The sequence below is a fragment of the Macaca fascicularis genome, chromosome 4, assembly GCF_037993035.2.
Source record: "Macaca fascicularis isolate 582-1 chromosome 4, T2T-MFA8v1.1".
Lineage (NCBI taxonomy): Eukaryota > Metazoa > Chordata > Mammalia > Primates > Cercopithecidae > Macaca > Macaca fascicularis.
This window is the reverse complement of record NC_088378.1, coordinates 82245457-82265145: the sequence shown is the minus strand read 5'-3', so window position 1 is coordinate 82265145 and position 19689 is coordinate 82245457. Positions and strand designations below refer to the sequence as shown.

General features: G+C 36.7%; 2 pseudogenes; one reads left to right on the top strand and one right to left on the bottom strand.

The window, feature by feature from the left end:
- Positions 1–202: 202 nt before the first annotated feature.
- On the bottom strand, positions 203–1134 carry LOC102116768 (COP9 signalosome complex subunit 5 pseudogene; annotated as a pseudogene).
- An 8408-nt stretch (positions 1135–9542) lies between these two features.
- LOC102135297 (small ribosomal subunit protein eS24 pseudogene) lies at positions 9543–10074 on the top strand (annotated as a pseudogene).
- Positions 10075–19689: the final 9615 nt, after the last annotated feature.

The window sequence follows — 19689 nt, the reverse complement described above, 5'->3', positions numbered from 1 at the left end:
AAAAACCTAAATCAAAAGGTGGCTAATGTAGACCAATGAATTTGTGCAAAAAAAGAGAAGCCAAAAAAAAAAAAAAAGGCTATTTTTAAAATTTTTAAAGAGTTTTATTACAGGATGTTAGTATTCAAGACAGGTCAGAGAACCTTATACTTTTAATCCGATATTGGGTAACTAGATTTAAAGTGTTACTTGAGTATTTTTCTCATATTGTCTTTTGGGCAAAAGCCCTTCTCAGTGACTGTTTAAGAGATGTTACTCTGATCAGTTTATCCTTAATAACTTGACACGTCAATCCATGGATAGCTTCTATTGTAGTTTTACTGCTGTCTCTGTTGGCTTTGGCACGTTTGTCTTCCGATTTTCGATCATGTGCTTCTAAACCCAACAATGAAACTCAGTGTACCCACCCAATATTTATTCCACAGAAACTGAAGCAATTTGCAACCCAAAGAGAATTTGAAATACAAGACTTCTAAGGCATAGTATTGTTTGCAGTGTACACCAAAGTCTTCTATTTTATTAAGCGGGATAGTCCGGTATTCAGAAGGTCCTTCATCAGGAGGTTTGTAGCCCTTTGAGTATGTCCTAAAGGTATCAAGATTCACTTTCCCTGCAGATATTGTTCTTGTTGGATCAATCACCACTGCTGTAAATGGTTCCTGGAACCGCTTATTGAGCAGCCAAGTACTAACATGATGCCAGAAGGGCAGCAGCCATGGCCAGGGTGCCTATAATATCATCCGATTGCATTTTTAAGGTAGCCAACCTTTTTGGCATTTTCTATGTATGTGGCCATGTACTCATATGCAGCAGCCTGAGAATTTTCTTGGGTTTCAGTGTCCTCCACAGGCAAAGTAAAACTGCCCATAATAATTGTGGCTCCTTTCCTGGCATCAAACCCATCACTTCCAAGTTGCCCCCGATCTGGCATGCATCACCATCTTCAATAGAGCCAATGCTGAGATTTTGCAGCACTTTAAAGTAATGGTGATTGGTAACCCAGGGCTTTGCTGCCAAGATTTCTTGCTGCTGCTTCTTGTCATATTTGTAGCTTTCATGGATACTCTGAGCTTCTTGCATGTTGTTGGCCAGTTCCCAGGTTTTTTGGACCGTACCGCTCCTGGATGTCACCATCACTGAGGAATCAAAACTGTTGCCTCTATAACCAAGATGCAACTTTAGCTCCCTAGATCTCTGTGCGTGGGTTTCAGACCCTATGCACCACATGAGAAAACTCTTTTTTAAAATTTGTATTTGTTTTTTTTATTTGTTTATTTATTTATTGAGATGGAATCTCCCTCTGTCACCCAGGCTGGAGTGCAGTGGCATGATCTCAGCCCACTGCAGCCTCTGGCTCCTGGTTTCAAGTGATTCTCCTGCCTCAGCCTCCCGAGTAGCTGGGATTGCAAGTGCACACCACCATGCCCGGTTAATTTTTTGTATTTTTAGTAGAGATGGTTTTCGCCATGTTGACCAGGCGTCTCAAACTCTTGACCTCAGGTGATCCACCCACTTCAGCCTCCCAAAGTGCTGGGATTACAGGCATGAGCCACCACACCCAGCCAGAAGCAAACTCTTAACTAGATTCTTGAGACAGCCATAACACCTTTAATTTTTTTTTTGTAACAAGTCTTTCGCTTAAGTCATTTGGAGCAAGTAAATTTTGGCAGCATCACTTTAATTTCAAAATCAGTAACTGTATATTTTTAAAATGTTATCTATTTTACAAAAGACACTTTTATTATGTGTGATATGATTATCTTTTAATTGATTACTAGAAATTTAGCTATGTGACTTGCAACTGATTTTTATAGCATTATTTCTATAGTTAAAAACATCCAAAGGCCAATTTTCCCTCTGTATTCAACCGACGAGTCAATCACCAAGCCATGCACAACCTCATAAAGAATCTACTGAAACAATTTCACATTTATCTCTCTGTATTTTTGCAGTGTACACGGGTGAGAAATCTCCCAAACACCTGAAGATAGCTTTGTTTCACAGTAAGTCAAAGAAAAAGTATGTAGCAAAACTGTTGAGTGTTATATAAACCAAGGTTCATTTGCATTGTATTCAAGTGGTAAATGCATGGGATATATAAACAATATATATTTAGTATATTAATCCTCTCTAGTAGGAAAGGCAGCCATTCAGGCAAACCATCTTTAGTAGAGTAGGTAAAATGAAGGCTGGGTGGACAACGTTGGTTGCCTGCTTCATAGCCATTGCTTCTTATTATAGCCTTCTTATTATTGTTCACTCTGCTATTGTTTAGTTATTAGGCAGCCATCTGTTTCATTGGTCCTTCCCCAGCTCGAGGGGTAGAATGTTGATTAGCTTAAGCCAATCAGAATAATCCCATTCCATTGACAATATTAGTATAGAGTGATACATTATAAAAACCAGGCCAATAAGAAGATAGAGGCATGAGATAGAAAAATTTTTCTTCTAAAAATATGCAAATTGGGCATTCATTCTATTCTGAGTATTCTCACTTGAGTTTGAGATGCCTGAATCTGCCACAGCTGTGTATTCGGCTAAGATTTCCCTCCTAGGAACACCTCATGTCAAAGATACCCCCAGTCTCATTTACCTCACATGACAAATCAATGTAATAAAAATAAATTGCTCTTATTGACATCATTCAAAGACAAATTTGCGTGTATAGACTCACAAAACCTATGAAATTATTCTTACAGTGGAAAATTCAGAAATTATAGCAGGCAATGGAGGAGATAGTTAAGGGATTTTATAATACAAGCATCCTGATGGCCTTTTCATAAACTCAAGTCTATATATCTCTTTGTTTGCTTGTTTTATTTTTTTAACATTTTCCCCTAAGTCTTCTTTACTTCATTTCTTGCATAGGCTTTTCTCATACCTTGGATTGATTCTTTCCATGCCTTTCTCTATGCTCATATGAGGATATTATTTGCACACATAAAGGGATTATGGATGGAAGAGCTTGTTGTTCTTAAATCATTGTGCTTATCAAAAGGGAATCATATATTTGATTACATGCCATTTGCTTTTCAAACAAATTGTACATACCTACAAATAATCAGATGGCAATATAATGACCTGAAAAATTATTCCAAAATGGATATTAACAGTAATTTCCCTATTTAAGAATGTTGAGAATGTTTCCTTTTTCCCCACACTTATAAATACTGCTACAGTAAAATTTTTTGTTCACATGTACTTATGTTCATAGGCACTTCTATCAAGGATAAAAAGTATAGGACACACACACAATACACATACACACGCGTTTAGTTGACTATAGAATACATGCTATGAGATTGCTTACCAAAGGCACTATTTTTCTGAGATTATCCTTTTGGAGTTCATTGTACGTTTCATTTGCAGAGTCAAATAAAAAAAAATAGAAAGAAAAACTGAGTTTACAATACCACGCTTAGGGTTCCTCAATTCTAGAATTGCATCATGTTAGGTATCTCAGGACTAGATTATTTTGCAACCACTACTTTGCTACAGTGATACCACAACCCATCAAGCTTTTTATTGTTATTTTATTTAAAAACAATCTGACCACAAATATTTTTGGTATTTATTAATTTCTTCTCATTTACAAACGAGGCAAAATAAAGTACTCATGGATGACAAATAGTTCAGTTTCTATTCTCATCTCTTCAATTTAAAAGTCAGCACTCAGAATTGACACTGCACTCTTAGGAGGTATCTAGTTTTCTGAAGAGACAGATGTGTAACATCAGTCGCCAGACCTGAAGTGGAATTGGCAGTATTTCTTTTCTTTTCCTTTCTTTTCTTTTCTTTTCTTTTCTTTTCTTTTTTTTTTTTTTTTAAGGCGGAGTCTCGCCCTGTCTCCAGGCTGGAGTGCAGTGGCCAACTCTCGGCTCACTGCAAGCTCCGCCTCCCTGGTTCAAGCGATTCTCCTGCCTCAACCTCCCGAGTACCTGGGGTTACAGGCGCGTGCACGCCCAGCTAATTTTTGTATTTTTAGTAGAGACGGGTTTGCTCATGTTAGCCAGGATGGTCTCGATCTCCTGACCTGGTGATCCACCTGCCTCGGCCTCCCAAAGTGCTGGGATTACAGGCGTGAGCCACAGCGCCGGACCGAAATTGGCGTAGTAGGTTGCTTTGGTAAAGCAGGAGGACATAAAGATAGTTAGACTGGAGTCCAAGGAAGCTCTTTACTAGTTTTTTCCTTCTGTATTAGTTCTGGAACTTAAGACTAGCAGACACATAAACACAGTTGGCAAAGATACTACTGGCAAAGAGGCTTCAGATGGAGCATGTCTCCTCCCTCGCCAGAAGCAGCCATGTTGGCAGGCTAACACATAGAAGGTTGCCTCCCTCTTCCATCCACTCCTTAGAGAGAGATCAGTTTCATCTGTCAGGCTGGCACCTTTAATATGCACAGAAATTCACATGAAAATCAGAGATTGAGAAGGATCTGCATTAGCAAGTGACCCTAGGGAGAGGAAACTTCTAGAAGACACAGGACATAGCATAATGTGGAAAATGGAAGCGATATGGTTGTTGAAAGTGTTCATTACTAATGCTGAAGCGACTTATGCTACATTAAATGAAATACAAGAACAAGGTATATGAACAAAGTTAGGGAAAATGGAATTAGCACTTCACTCATAATACTGTTCAGTCCAGTCCGTGGTTATCTTTCCAGCAGATTCATCTTAATGAAATTATGGCTAAAATTGAATCTGTCTGATGTCACAATATCTTGGAGTATGAAAGAGAATCATTCACTACATAATGCCCTGTTGAGCATAACAGGCAAAGGAATATTAACCCTAACAGTTTTCAATATTGACTTAGCTGTCAGAGATCCCTGAATTATAGGAGAAACTTTGCCATTATCTACTCAAAACCCAGGAAACTGACACCCTTTGTCTCTGTCTTTCTCAACTAGTATAATTCAAATATTCCTTAAAATTACAAAGATAAAATACCATGATTCACATAATCTCCAGGAGGTATTTATAGGTGATCTAAATTCATTCTGACATCTCTATGCAATGAATTACACAGAATATTAAAAGCCACAGTTTTTAACAGGGAGTCCAGGTCAAGGCAAAATTGTATGTTATATGCGGGAGACAATAGAGAGCAGCAGTTCAGATTTCAGAGTCGGGAGCAAGTCAATCTCAGTTAAAATTCCAGTTTCATCATTTATTTGCCATGAAACTCTAAACAAATACCCTTTCTGTGTCATGATTTCCTTATCTGCAAAATGTGGTTGAGAATAATTATAACACCTACATTAGAGATTGTTGTGAAGCTATAAGACAATGTTACAGGTGCCCAGTAAATCTTAGCAAGTATCATTTGACTATTTGTTTTCCATCCTCTATTGCTTAAATACTTGATTACTTGTATCACCATTAACAGCTGTGAGAAGAAAGGTCAAGAAAGTCCCCATTTTTCTCTTAGAATTTAAGTCAATGTGTTACCTCTCTCAGTGCTATTTACCTCTTGAGGATTTTTTTTTTTTATTTATTTCTTTGTCTAATTGTACAGTTAAGGGCTTTATCATCTGCCACAGATATGGCAGTAGCTATAAATAAATTGGGAAGGTATTTCAGGCCCAGAAATATGATTTTTGTATCACGGGGTAGGTAGCCGTGGTCTACCAATGTCATCTAAACATGTAGCCTGCATTCTACAAATACTGAAATCAACTAAAGCAGATATCAAAGCAATAAAAATTAAAGACTGGTATGTGTTTTGTTTTCTGAAAAAAAACAAAACAAACAAAAAAAAACTTCTGAAATGTTTGCCGATAGAAGATTTTTATTTATGCTCCTTTATCTAAACTTTTCATATTCTTTTAATTCTGTATAAATAGAAGTTATCAATCAGTCCTACCTTCACTTTTCTCCAGGTCTCAAAAAGATCTAGAAAAAATAAAACACAAAAAATTAATTAACAGAAATATCACCAAAAGTAACAGGTTTTATTTTTCAAAATATACTTAAGCTACATTTTTCTTCAAAATTTTATTAAATTTACCTCTTTTTGGCTATCTACATCTGCATGTTCAGATGCAGTAGCCACTGGCTAGCACAAGTTGAGATCTAATTGAGTGTAAGTTGCACACCAGGTTTCATAAACTTAATTTGAAAAAAAAAAAGATGTAAAATGTATGGTTAATTTTTATATTGATAACATATTGAATGATGATATTTGAGATAGTTTGGGTTAAATAAAATATATTACAAAATTTCACTTTTACTTTTAAAAATTGTGGTTACTGGAAAATCGAACAGCATATGGGTCTTGCATTTGGGACTTCCATTTATTTCTATTGAATGATGCTGCTCAAGACTTATAGAAGGCAAACATTCCAGGGGCCAAAAAAATTAACTACCATTTTAGAAATAAAAATTTACTTTAGAAATTTAAATCCAGGATTCCACTTCTAAATGCAGTGGAGTATTGCTCTTGCTAAGGACAACTAGGGAAAACAGATTTATTATGGGTAATAAAACCCAAAATTAAAACCAAAAAACGTCTGTTTGAAGGTATCAGAGAGCTACTGAGACAACCAGCACTTGAAAGACGAGAATCTTAGTAGGAAGGCCAATGCAGAGATGTGAGCTGTAATTCAAGAGTTAGAGACCCCTGTGGCCTCTGCTGGGAAGGAAGGCAAGGAAGCCAACAGAGCTTTTGGTAATCTTAAAGAGATGAACAGACAAAAGTTGGAGTATAGGATTGCCAAACATCTAGGACTTGAGATCCACGATCTTGGAGACGTGGGAATGAAAAGGAACTAAGCCCAATACTAGTGGATTTCCACTTTAGATGTCAGTCAAATTATTAAACTGTTCATGGGCAAAGGACTATTAGGTTGGTGCAAAAGTAATTCTGGTTTTTGCCATTAAAAGTAATAGCAAAAAAAATTACTTTTCCACCAACATAATACAATATAAATCACAGTCTAAAATGTAGTATAATAAAGACTACAAGTTCCCTATTGGAATCCTTGGAGGACCACACCATATTGGGAAGAACCAGAGTTTGATGGAATATTGGTAGATAGAGCCCCTACTATATGTATCTGCCAGAGGAGAATGAACTTTCGATAAATATAGCACCATTTAGAGTCTCTAAATTTTTGTACATACAATGTTAGTTACTATATTAAAAATTACTAAACATTTTAAGAGACAGGACCCAAGGGACAAAAGTATACATAATCAACAGATGTATAGATGACCCAGTTAGTGAAGTTATCAGATATGAAATTTGATTTATATGTTTAAAACATAAATGACAGATACAGAAATAATCTAATGGAAACTCTATAAAAATGCAATTACAGAATTTAGTATCTCAATAGATGGGTTTAAGAGCAGGAGATAGGATTATGAACTCTAAAATAGGTCAGTGGGAAATACTGGGATTACTCAGAGAGCAAAAATGATGAAAAGTGTGCAAAAGAGGCTAAGATATATATGGGTCTCAGTAAAACATTCCAATAAGGAATATCATCGGATTCCTGGAAGTGAGGAGGGAGACAACAGGCAGTGATCACATTCGAACAGACACTGGCTGAGAATTTTCCAAAACTGTCAAAAGATATCAACCTGAGAAGCCAAGAAGCCCTACAAAACTGACTAGGATAAACATGAAGGAAATCACATTAGGTACATCACAGAAAAACTTTGGAAAAACAAAGACTGAGGGATAATCTTAAATGCATGGGGGTTCAGAGTTGGGGGGCAAGAACTAGCAGACTGCTCATTTGCTAGAAGAAGAAAAAAATACAACCTGGCAAATTGTAAAGCTGGATGAAATTAGGCATCAAAAGAGTCTTGCAAAGCTCATAATTCAACATCTTTGGAAAGGTTGCTGCAGATTAACATATGCCACATGCAACCCTCAAACTAATCCACAAAGAGAAATGGTTAGTTAGCTGTAACAAATTATAGTTATTACAAGGGTGCCTAAGGTTGTTAGTTCTCTGCTAACTATGGGGGCAACATTTATCAGAACAAAAGAGCAATAATAAGTGGAAATTTTTAAAGATGGTTCGTTTTTAAAATTATTTTATTAGACCTTAACATTGTTCATAATTTTAGCTTAAGTTACCAATAAATAATGTTGAAAAATTCTTTTGAGAGTTGTAACGAGCTGCTATTGTAATGATACAACCCTAATTCCTGTTTATATAAAGGCAATAAACTGAATAGATCAGCCTTATAAATAATATTATCACCTAAATAATTTATAAACTACAAAAGTGTGCCAGTTACTTCTTCTCTTTATATTTGTTCACATCTTCCTCTACTTCTCCTTTATCACCAGTAATAAAGGTGAGAAGAGTGACTATTTGCTGCAGTACATACATACAAACTAAAACAGATCACAGCAGGAAGATGCCTCTATCAAATATCACTGAGAAACTCCAATAATAGAGAAGAAGTAGAAAGGCAAGATGCTCATAGCCATATATGTAAATGCCAATCATTGTATACTATAAGTGAATTTGTTCCATCATTGCCTGATGTACTTTGAGACCTAGACCATATGGTCTATTGTGAGCTGAATTCACTTTTCTGTGATCTAACTTCTTATGACCTCTTATGATGTCAACAATCTTCAACGCCTCTTCCTCAGCCATTTATTCACTCATTCATCCACTTATTCTGCAGATATTTATTGAATGCCCACTATGTGACAGGCACTACTCTTTTTTTTTTTTTTTTTTTCTTTAGAGACAGAGTGTCTGTCGCCCAGGCTGGAGTGCAATGGTGCAATCTTGGCTCACTGCAACCTCCGCCTCCCAGGTTCAAGTGATTCTCCTGCTTCAGTTTCCCGAGTAGCTGGGACTACAGGTGCCCACCACCACGCCTGGCTCATATTTGTATTTTTAGTAGAGATGGAGTTTCACCATGTTGGCCAGGCTGGTCTCAAACTCTTGACCTCAGGTGATCCACCTACTTCGGCCTCCCAGAATGCTCGGATTACAGGCGTGAGCCACCGCGGCCGGCCTGACAGGGACTATTCTATATATGGTGCCTACATGGAAGAGACAAGGTAATTAAATAACTAATGATAAGGAGAAAAATTAGGTAGGGAAGAGGCCAGAAACTGATGGGATGCAATTTTACGTAGGCTAGCTAAGGAAGTAATAGTAAGAAGGGAAAGTTAAAGATGACCAAAGTAAGGAATGGGGAATTTGGGGGTGAGAATTCCAGGCAGAGATTCCAACAAATACAAGAGCCATAGGTCAGGAGGAGGGCTGATATGTTCAAGAACAAGGAAGCCCATGAGACTGCAGCAGAGGGATATAGGGGAATATATTGGTAGATGTTATCAGCAAGGGAACTAGGAGCAAGTTCATAAAGGGTCTTATTAGGTCATTTAAAAACTTTGGTTTTTACTCTAAATGAGATGGGATGCCACTGGAGAATGCTGAGCAGAGGGTTATGTGACTGAAGGTAGATTGTAAGGGAAGACTCTTGGTGTGTGGAAGACATACATTGAAAGAGGCTAAGCATGGCAGTAGGAAGACCAGTTAAGAAGCTGTTACAGAGGCAGCCATCATGAACGACACCGTAACTATCCGCACTAGAAAGTTCATGTCCAACCGACTACTTCAGAGGAAACAAATGGTCATTGACGTCCTTCACCCTGGGAAGGCAACAGTGCCTAAGACAGAAATTCGGGAAAAACTAGCCAAAATGTACAAGACCACACCGGATGTCATCTTTGTATTTGGATTCAGAACTCATTTTGGTGGTGGCAAGACAACTGGCTTTGGCATGATTTATGACTCCCTGGATTATGCAAAGAAAAATGAACCCAAACATAGACTTGCAAGACATGGCCTGTATGAGAAGAAAAAGACCTCAAGAAAGCAACGAAAGGAATGCAAGAACAGAATGAAGAAAGTCAGGGGGACTGCAAAGGCCAATGTTGGTGCTGGCAAAAAGTGAGCTGGAGATTGGATTACAGCCGAAAGAGTAAACGTGCTGCAGTAATGGCTACCTGTGTCCATTTTGGATTTTTCACAAGCAGATTAATAAACTCAAAACTTTCATGTGGAAGAAAAAAAAAAAAGAAGCTGTTACAATAATCCAGGCATAAGATAATGATATGTTAATGTCACGTGGTACTATAGCAGATGGTGAGAGAACACTGGATTTATTTTACAAATTATATTCATGAATTCTATTCTACTTGTTCTATTTATTCATTTATTTATTCCTTATAAAATAAACCCAGAGGAGCTCATTCTCCCCTTTGACCATGAGAGAACACAGCAAAAAGCCAACATCTATGAACCATAAACCAGGCTCTCACCAAACACTGAATCTACCAACACACTGATCATAAACTTCTCAGTCTCCAGAACATGAGAAAAATATGTCTGTTGTTTATAAACTGCCCAGATTATGGACACCCATAGAGCCAACAGAGTTTACTATGGATTAGCTATAAGGAATGGTAAAAGTTAAGGATGACCATAAGTATTTTTGTCTAAATAGCAAGGGGAAATGTAGTAGGCATCAACTAAAGTAGAGATTGTGGAAGAGCAGATTTGGGGAATCTCAGTTCTGGTCATGTTAAGTTTGAGATATTGGATACACATTTAAGTGGTGAATCTTATTCTGTGTTTCTTATGGCAAGGAAGAGTTTAAAAGTGAAACTAATTTAAAAGTAAGTACTCTGTAATTTTTCACAGTTAATTATCTAGATTCAGTCATATATGTAGTGGCTCATGTCTGTTATCCCAGCTACTCAGGAGACTGAGATGGGAGGATCCCTTGAGCCCAGGAGTTCAAATCTGCAGTGAGCTATGGTGGCATCACTGTACCCCAGTCTGGAGAACAGAGTGAGACTTTGACTCTTAAAAAACTTATTTGGATTCATAATGTGACTTGTTGGAAGATACACACTGTTTCTGTGCCAGAAAAGAAATCCATAGGACCCAATGTTGATTATTTATAGAACTTTATGGTCTTGAAGACATGATGTGGAGTAATCAATGGCTTCCCACTGTGGATACACTGAGTTAAGAGACATAAATTATCTTTCTCTGAAGTTATACATTTTGGATTATGTAAATCTGCAGTTGTCAGTCACCATCACTCTGATTGCATTTCATTCTACCACAGAGGACTATGAGGGCAACTCACAGCTGGAAGGAATGCTGAGAAGTGGAACACAGAGTTTGATGTCCTGTGTCAGCCTTGACTAAAACAAACTTCACACTAGGAGTTCACAGTTACCTGAGTTAATAAATTCCTTTTATTAAAAAAATTTAGACTATTTTGAACTGGACGTCTCTCATATGAAACAACACAAGTTAAAAATATTTTATAAAAAATGAAGTCTTTAGAGATTAATTCATTTCCACATGTAAAAATGGAGGCACATCAAAATGATAACATTTATTTTGCTAATTTTTTTTCAGAATTTCTTTGAGGAACAACTAAGATTGTGCAGTATAAAATTATCCACTAATTCTGAAAGAAAAATTTATTAGTGATTTATTCTTATTCTTGTTAGAGCCAACCTTCAACTGTCTGTGTAAATGGAAGACAAAACTACCAAAGATAAAATTGATACCCCCAAGAAAATTCCAAATCTACACTGAAATCAACTATTTTCATTCCCTATATATTTTTTATAGAAATTTCAAGTTAATGTGTGAGTAGTGTTTCCATAATTTAACCAACTTCCTGTAGTCATCCTTCTTTTGTTGAAAAGACCAAATCTAAAATTGAAGTGACTATGGAGAGAAAACCCAAGTTCACTGACTATGTAAATTCTATAATTTGCGTTGCATAATTAGGAATTTATTCTATTAGCAGTCAGGAGCCCAGTAAACTTTCTAGGAGAAATTGAGTTAAAATTAAATCAGTAAAGCTGGGCACGGTGGCTGGCGCCTGTAATCCCAGCACTTTGGGAGGCCACGGAAGGCAGATCACAAGGTCAGGAGATCGAGACCATCTTGGCTAACACAGTGAAACCCCGTCTCTACTAAAAATACCAAAAATTAGCTGGGTGCGGTGGCGGGCGCCTGTTGTCCCAGCTACTTGGGAGGCTGAGGCAGGAGAATGGCGTGAACCCAGGAGGCGGAGTTTACAGTGAGCTGAGATCAGGCCACTGCATTCCAGCCTGGGTGACAGAGCGAGACTCTGTCTCAGAAAAACAAAAAGGTCACTAATATTATTGGCCAAACTCTGGATTTCCATTTTCAGTTTCCAGTGTTTCCCACTATATAGTTATGTATTACTTACTGTATTGGCCAGTGGATGACTTACCTTTGGTTTTACCATAGCTTTTAGTGGCAAAAACTGCAATTACTTTTGCACCAACTTAATAAATTCAGCCGCTGAGTACAGACTTGAAATTTTTTTTTTTTTTTTTAATTTATGTGTTGGGTGTCTTATAAATGTAACAATGGTTTCAATGGTCCAAAAAACTTCAGACTTTGTTTCATGCTCTTCATAAATTACCAATAGGCATGCCTTTATTTTTATCAGTGAATTCAGTATTCACTAAGCAATTAAAAAAAATAAAAACTGTCAAATTTGTAAGAAGACATTTCCTTGAAAATACCATCTCATCTTTTTGCTTGGGCAAAAAGCTAATTTTTAGTTCTGAAAATAAACTTTTCTCAACCCCAAAAAGAACTGTGTCCAGAGGAGAGTAAATTAAAAATAAAAACCTTTAGGTAATATCTGACAGAGAAAATATCAAGAGGTAGGTAATTGCTTTCCAGAATTCTTCCTGGGATTCAGAATGAAGATCATGCATGGTGTCTCTGAAGATGCTTAGCATAAGTATAGATAGCATCTGGAGGAAAAAAAAAAAAAAAAACCGAGATACCTTTATGTTAGCATTCCATGAGTTAGAGATATCAGCATTTTCTTCTAACTTAATTTATTTAATTCTTGGGTAGCTCTGTAAGTCTAAGGATTAAAATGCCAGAAAGAAAATGAGAGAGGGTCTTAAGATAGAGTTAGCTATAGTCTAAACAAGGAGAGAGGCCCTGTGCATTATCCTCATGTGAATGGAGATTCCTTGGATAATGACTATAGACTGGATAGGGAAAAAGCCTTTGCACACAGCCACCCATTGTTCAGTCTTTATTAGAACCGAAGTAAGTGGAGGCTTGCTTTTCAGGCCCACTCTGTGAGGACTGAAGAGAGGAATGTCACTGGATCCCAACAGTATTTAATGTCTTCATTTTCTAGGACTCTTCTGAGAGAGACCTGGCAGGCTAGAGCAGTTGAGACAGAGATAAGGCAAATCCCGAACCAAGTCACATTCCTAGTAATGAACACTAGAGCATTTGTACAATGATAATGTGCTTTTATAGCTATGGTTGAGTTAATAGAACTTTGATGACATCACAGGTTCTGTAATGAAAAAAATTAAAACAGGGGAAGAGAAAAAAAGTCCCCAGCACAGCAGATAAGGTATGTGACCAACAGGAACATACTGTATTAGGGCAAGAATAAATAAATTACTAAAAGTTTTAACCCATCATCTCAAACTTCTATGCAACTGGCCCATCCCTAGAAGGGTAGAAAAAAAAGAAATAAACAGATGAAAATTAAATATTACAAGTTTTCTAGGTTGGCTATTTGTCACAATTAGTAGTTCCCTTGGTCGTAGGTTTTGGGTGTGCTTTATCCTTTATATGACTATTCATGGATACTATACATCCATACATTTTTTTGTTTTGTTTTAGAACTATGAACACATTGAAACTTAAAATACGTTCTAAATGTACTTCTAAGAGCCCCAAGATAGTGTCAAACAGCCATTTTACAGCTCTCTAGATTTCCACTAATCAGCAAAAGTTACTGGCCTTAGAAAAAGCTAAGTTCATTGTCCTGTAAAATACTGTGGGTATTTATATCACAGCGTGATACATCTCAGAGAGAAAAGAAAGCGGGTAAGAGATTTTTAGATCTATTACACCATTTAACTCAAAGAATGTTTATATGACCCACTGCACAAAGTTTAAATACATGAGGCAGTTTTGATTGTTAACTCCCTGAACTTGCTGGCAGAGCAAAGTGAGACCAAGACATTTCTAAACAGTGTGCTCTGGTATTGTTATCTACTATAAGACACTTTCCGTCTTGTCAGCTGCTTCAGACATCTGCTTAGCTCCGTAAAACCTGCTCACTAGCATGGGGCATTTTTGTTTGTTTGGAGTTGAAGAACATTAAATATTAGCTGGTTATTAGTTAGGTCTGTTTCTCAAAGTTAAATTAAGAGGGAACTTTAGTGATAAAGTCTGTCCTCAAGAAAAAGTTTGCTTAACCCATTCAGTCTGTTTCCCAGGTATATATTTTATTTAAAATATATTACAGCTATCTATTACAGAAATATGAACAGTAAAAACAAGAAAACATTCCATTCTTAATTTTCCGCATAACTATTCAATTATTTTAAAGTATTTCTTTACAGATTTTTAAATGCAAACTTGTACGTGGTTCAAAATGAAATTTTGCATTCTGTTACTTTCCTTTATTATGTTGTTTTCTATGTTGCTTTATATCATATCAAATTGCTGCATCATAAGGATATAAGAACACTTAATTTTTACCCTTTGGTTGATTATTTAAGTTGTACAGTATTCCTGTAACTCTACTTGTAAAGTTAATTCTACGCTTGCTTCTTATGTTTTTAGGTGTTTCTTTCTCATGTTACATAACCCCAGCAAGTTTCTCTTCAATTTGTTGAAAGAGAAGCCTAACTTACATATTAGCATTTGGAAAAATGGCTGCATTTATTTTTGGTTAACTTTAAAAATATACAGATGATAAAATTATTCCAAGATATATGTTAGTGTTGCAGTGCTACAATTGTGATTCAATTCTGTCCTGGGACACATGCACACACCCAGACCCACACAGTATATTCATTCTATCAGCATGAGTCCTATCAGGCAGGGACATTAATTCTGCTTTGGGGGATAGGGTAGAATTATGATAACCAAAGTAACTAGGGTCTTTTTCCCAGGCTTAGGAGAAAGTCTAAGCCATTCTAGGGAAAACTTGCAAATGTAAAGAATCTAAATCTAGATAGAATATACAATCAGCCTTTTAAGGCTATAAGGACTAGTTAACATTTATCTTTTGGCCGTTTTCAGCATCTCCCTCCATGCTTTCCTCTTTTATCCACTTCACTAGCCACTTTCCATCTGCTGACTCCTTACCCTGGCTATTAATATTTTTAGGAAAATTGAGGGCTTGGCAGAGGTGAGTTCCCACTCTCAGTCATGATCCTACTACTGCCAGGCCTGATTCAAGCTTTCTCTGCTTTGAGGCAGGTCTAAATTCAGCCAGTTGATGTTTTTGCTATTTTTTCAGAAGTGGTCAACTACTAGGGATATCAGGAGTAGGGCCAACATAGAGTTGGGGTGTTATTCTGGAGATGGAGAGCAAAGACACCTCTTCATCTTATCAGTATCCAATCATGAGAACAGAGGTTTGACCCCAGATCTCATGAAAATAGTCTTAGGTTTTAAACTGAGACCAAGACTGTGGCCTTGGAAGTGTTTTATTATCCAAATAAGAAAATTTTGATTGTAAAAGATACTTATTCTTTAAAAATAATTTAAATAGAATAAAAGATGAAACATAAATGTGTTAGCTGTGTAATAATGCAAGAAATGCCTTACTATCTGCCAAATTGATAGTCTATCCAGGCCAGTGTTCTGCCTCTGATATTGTTATCAGGTCAACACTAGATGTCTGTCAGCACTGATAAACTTCAGTAAGACCCATCCTCAAAACCTATAAATTAAAAAACCAAAAATGGTTTTACATTTACAGCTGATAGAAAATAATAATCTTTTCACCTACTAGTAATCTCTTGACCTGCTTTCCCCTTCAGTTATTGAACCAATTCTTTGCTCTTCTTTTCAGCAAAACTTCTCACTGGAGTTGATACTTACTTTCTTCAATTTCTCTCCTATTATGTCTTGTTTATTTTTAATTTTTTAATACTTTTTTTTTATTTAAGAGAGGGCCTCACTCTATCACCCAAGCTGGAATGCAGTGGCACAATCACTGCAGCTCACTGCAGCCCACTGCACCCTTGAACTCTTGATCTCAAGCAATCCTCCCACCTCAGCCTCAGAAATAGCTGAGACTACAGGCATGTGCCACCATATCAAGCTAATTTTTTAAATTTTTGTTTTGGAAATTTTTAGTAGAGATTGGATCTTGCTATATTGGCCAGCCTGGCATCTAGCAATCCTCCTCGGCCTCCGAAAGTGCTGGGATTATAGGCATGAGCCCCCATGCCTGGCCCTCTCTCACTTTATCTCATACACACTTTAGCCATCCTTTTAACCCCAGAACTCCCGTGAAATTGCTTTTCTCAAAGCCACTGATGATATCTAGGTTAAAAAATCTCATGCCACTTCTCAATCATTGTCTTAAAAATTTAGCAGCTGCATTTGGCCCAGTGTTTCACTCTTCTTCATGAAACATTTCTTCATTTGTTTTCCAGGACACAATATTTTCCTGTTTTTTCTTTTTGTCCTACCTGACAATATTGCTGGTTCTTCTTCATCTCTCAGACGCCATCTGTAAGATACCCTAGACTTTTTCATTGTATTCCCTCCCTCAGTCATCTCAGTCGGTCTCAAGGCTTTAATACCATCTGTCTGTTTATGACTCCTAGTTTCATACCTCCAGCTCAGTCTTCTTTTGTTTTTCAGGCTCAGCTACTTCCTTGGAAGAATAATATATAATTCAAAATTAATATATTCAAGCAAAACCCCTGTTATTCCCCCTCAAAATATCCTCCTCTCACAATCTTCATTATTTAATAATTGACAACTTTACCTTTCAAGTGATTCAGTCAAAACCTTTGAAGTAATCCTTGATTACTCTGCTTATTCCATTCACTAAGTCCAAATTTGTCAACAAACCATTCATTCTTATCTTTAAAATTTATTCAGAAATACACCACTTCTCATTACCACTAGCATTACTACTTTGTTGTAGCCATAACCATATTCCACCTTTCCTCTAGCCAGAATGGTCCAGATGAAATAATTCAGATAAGAAAGATACTATGTCAGGTAATATTGCACCTCTATTGAAAACCCACAATGTCTCTCCATCTTACTCAGAGAAAGTCCAAATTCTTACGATGATTTAAAAAAATCATCCTCTACTTTATCTATTTAATCCCACTCTTGCAAGACTTCATGCTACTTCTAGAACTCTCTTGGTACAGAAATTTACACTTATTGCTCCCAAGCCTAAAATATTCTCCTAGAGAGCCACATGACTCCCTCCTCCCTCTCTTCCAGGCTTTGTCACCTCTAGGGAAAGCTTTCAATGATTGCTATTTAAAATGTACACCTCCCAATATCATATCCCTTTCTGTTTCTACTTTATCTTTTACTGTGTGCCATATTATATATTTTACCTACTTGTCTCTGCCCAATTAAACTCTATCAGTATAAGGGCTCTCTTTTATTCATTACTGCATCCTCACAGCCTAGCACAGTACTAGGCACTTACCAGGCATTTGATAAATATTTGTGACTGAATAGGTACATAAATGAAAGATACAGACAAGAAGTTAGGAGTTTATCACAATAGACCAAGATGAGAAAGTATAGTGGCTTGAACCAGGGTGGTAGCAGTGGACACACTGATACATTGCAGGGATAAAGAAAACACGAGTATTGGGATTCCTGTTATTTCTATTTTTCTCATCATACAAGTAACAAATCCACATTGTAGTTGAATGCATCAGTATTGAGGGTTCATTAATGTAAGGCTTCCCCCCAAGGACTTATCTACCTTCTACGTGCCAATAAAGATCTGCTTCTCAACCTAGAGAACTGAGGACCAGATCTTGAACTGGGATTGCCAGATAAAATATGAGACATCTAGATAAATTTGAATTTCAGACAAACAAGGAATAAAACAAAAAGTGTGTCCCAAATATTGCCCAAGGCATCATTATGCTAAATTTACTAAGAGTATATATGTGTGTGTAAATATGTGTGAATTTGTGTGTATCTTGTTTATTTCAAATTGAAACTGGGTGTGTGCTTTTTTTGTTTGTTATTTGGCTAAAGATGGTAACTCTAACCTGTATTACTGTAAATTCTCTGAACTAATAAACGTTACTTTGTTTCTTCCTTGGGAAATATATGTTAGCTTTCTGTCGGTAAGAATAAATCAGATGAGTCTTATTTTTTTCTTTAATATCTACTTTACTTTTCATTGATAGGGGCTATGAAAGATCAAAGCCATATAATCAGAGCCAGAGTTCAATTGTCTTTAAACTCACTTGCTATACTTTTTTCATTGAACACTACTTTTCAGCCAATAACAATATCAAGATGGAAAAAATATCTGTAATCTAGTTAATTAATGCTACTTTACATCTAGTAAATTTCAATTTATTTTATAATTCCTTTTCTGCCATCTGATTAAATATCATGCAATGTGGTATATTCAATTAAGTGTTTGTCTAACAGAGTGGTCCCCCAGTACTCAGTCAGCCCAGGGCCAACTTTTCAGCAGATGGTGGTCAGGCCTAAGCTCTGCCTTTTCCCCGACTCTCTTAAGTTGATGTGATGTACAAATCATGTACATCTATGATTTTATAATACTGAATGGGGACAGCTGTGGATGGACTCCTTCCCTTTACCAGTGTGTTCTCCCTGTTCCTTTAACTCTTACATTGTAACAGAGCACAGGAAGAGTTAGCAAGTGAGGAAAAGTTACAAAGGAAGGAGAAGAGCAGTCTTGATACTAGCATAAACAAGAAGAAAAAGAAGACTTCAGAGCAGAGAGTGGCTGTTATAGAACTGATATCTCACTAAGTCTATATTTGTGTAATCCTTATATTTTAAAAATCCTTGGTTCAAAGGCTATATCGTTCACATTTCTTTCTTTTTCTTTTCCTTTCTTCCCCTCCCCCCTCACCCCCCTGCAAACATAGACACTGAGCTCATGTTTGGAAACAGTGAATGACCAGGAGGCCTATATAGTGCAGAAACATTCTCAGTTATTTAAGTTCAAGTCTACAGTGCTCCCCTTTCTTCATCATCCCAGAGCTCTCAGGCAACTGATACTGAGTAACATGGGGAAAAAACTCTAAAAGACAAGGTCTCAACCTGAAGGAATTCTGGACAAAGTAATATTTTAACCTCAAATCCATGGAGGTATTGAACTTTCCGAGACATGAAGCTATTTATTATTGTCTCTCTTAGACAAATGTTTCAAAAAAAAAAAAAAATGGAAAGAAAAGAAGAACACGAACTTAAAAAGTGATCAAAGCCTTAAATCTGTATTCAAAAACTGTCTCAATGTCATATGTAATCACACTGAGAGTAATAGACACAACCTATTTTGAAACCAACAGGTTTTATACTCTTTTCCTACCCTGTATATTAATATTTACCATTTACCCCTCCAGTCAATGCTACCTAATTTTAATTAGTTGTTTTAATCAGTTTTTCCTTTGGTAGAATATTATCTCCATCCCAGTATCTCAAGAACTTTTCGTACCTTATTCACAATTGTTGCTTGAGATGAATTTCGTTATTGATGAATAAATTAGAGAAATCACTATGCGCCATCCTATGAGAAATCTTCCCTTTAGACAACGATTTTCTCAGCACCCTACACTGATGTCTACTCCTTTTCAGCTCTTTAAATTGCTTGTGTT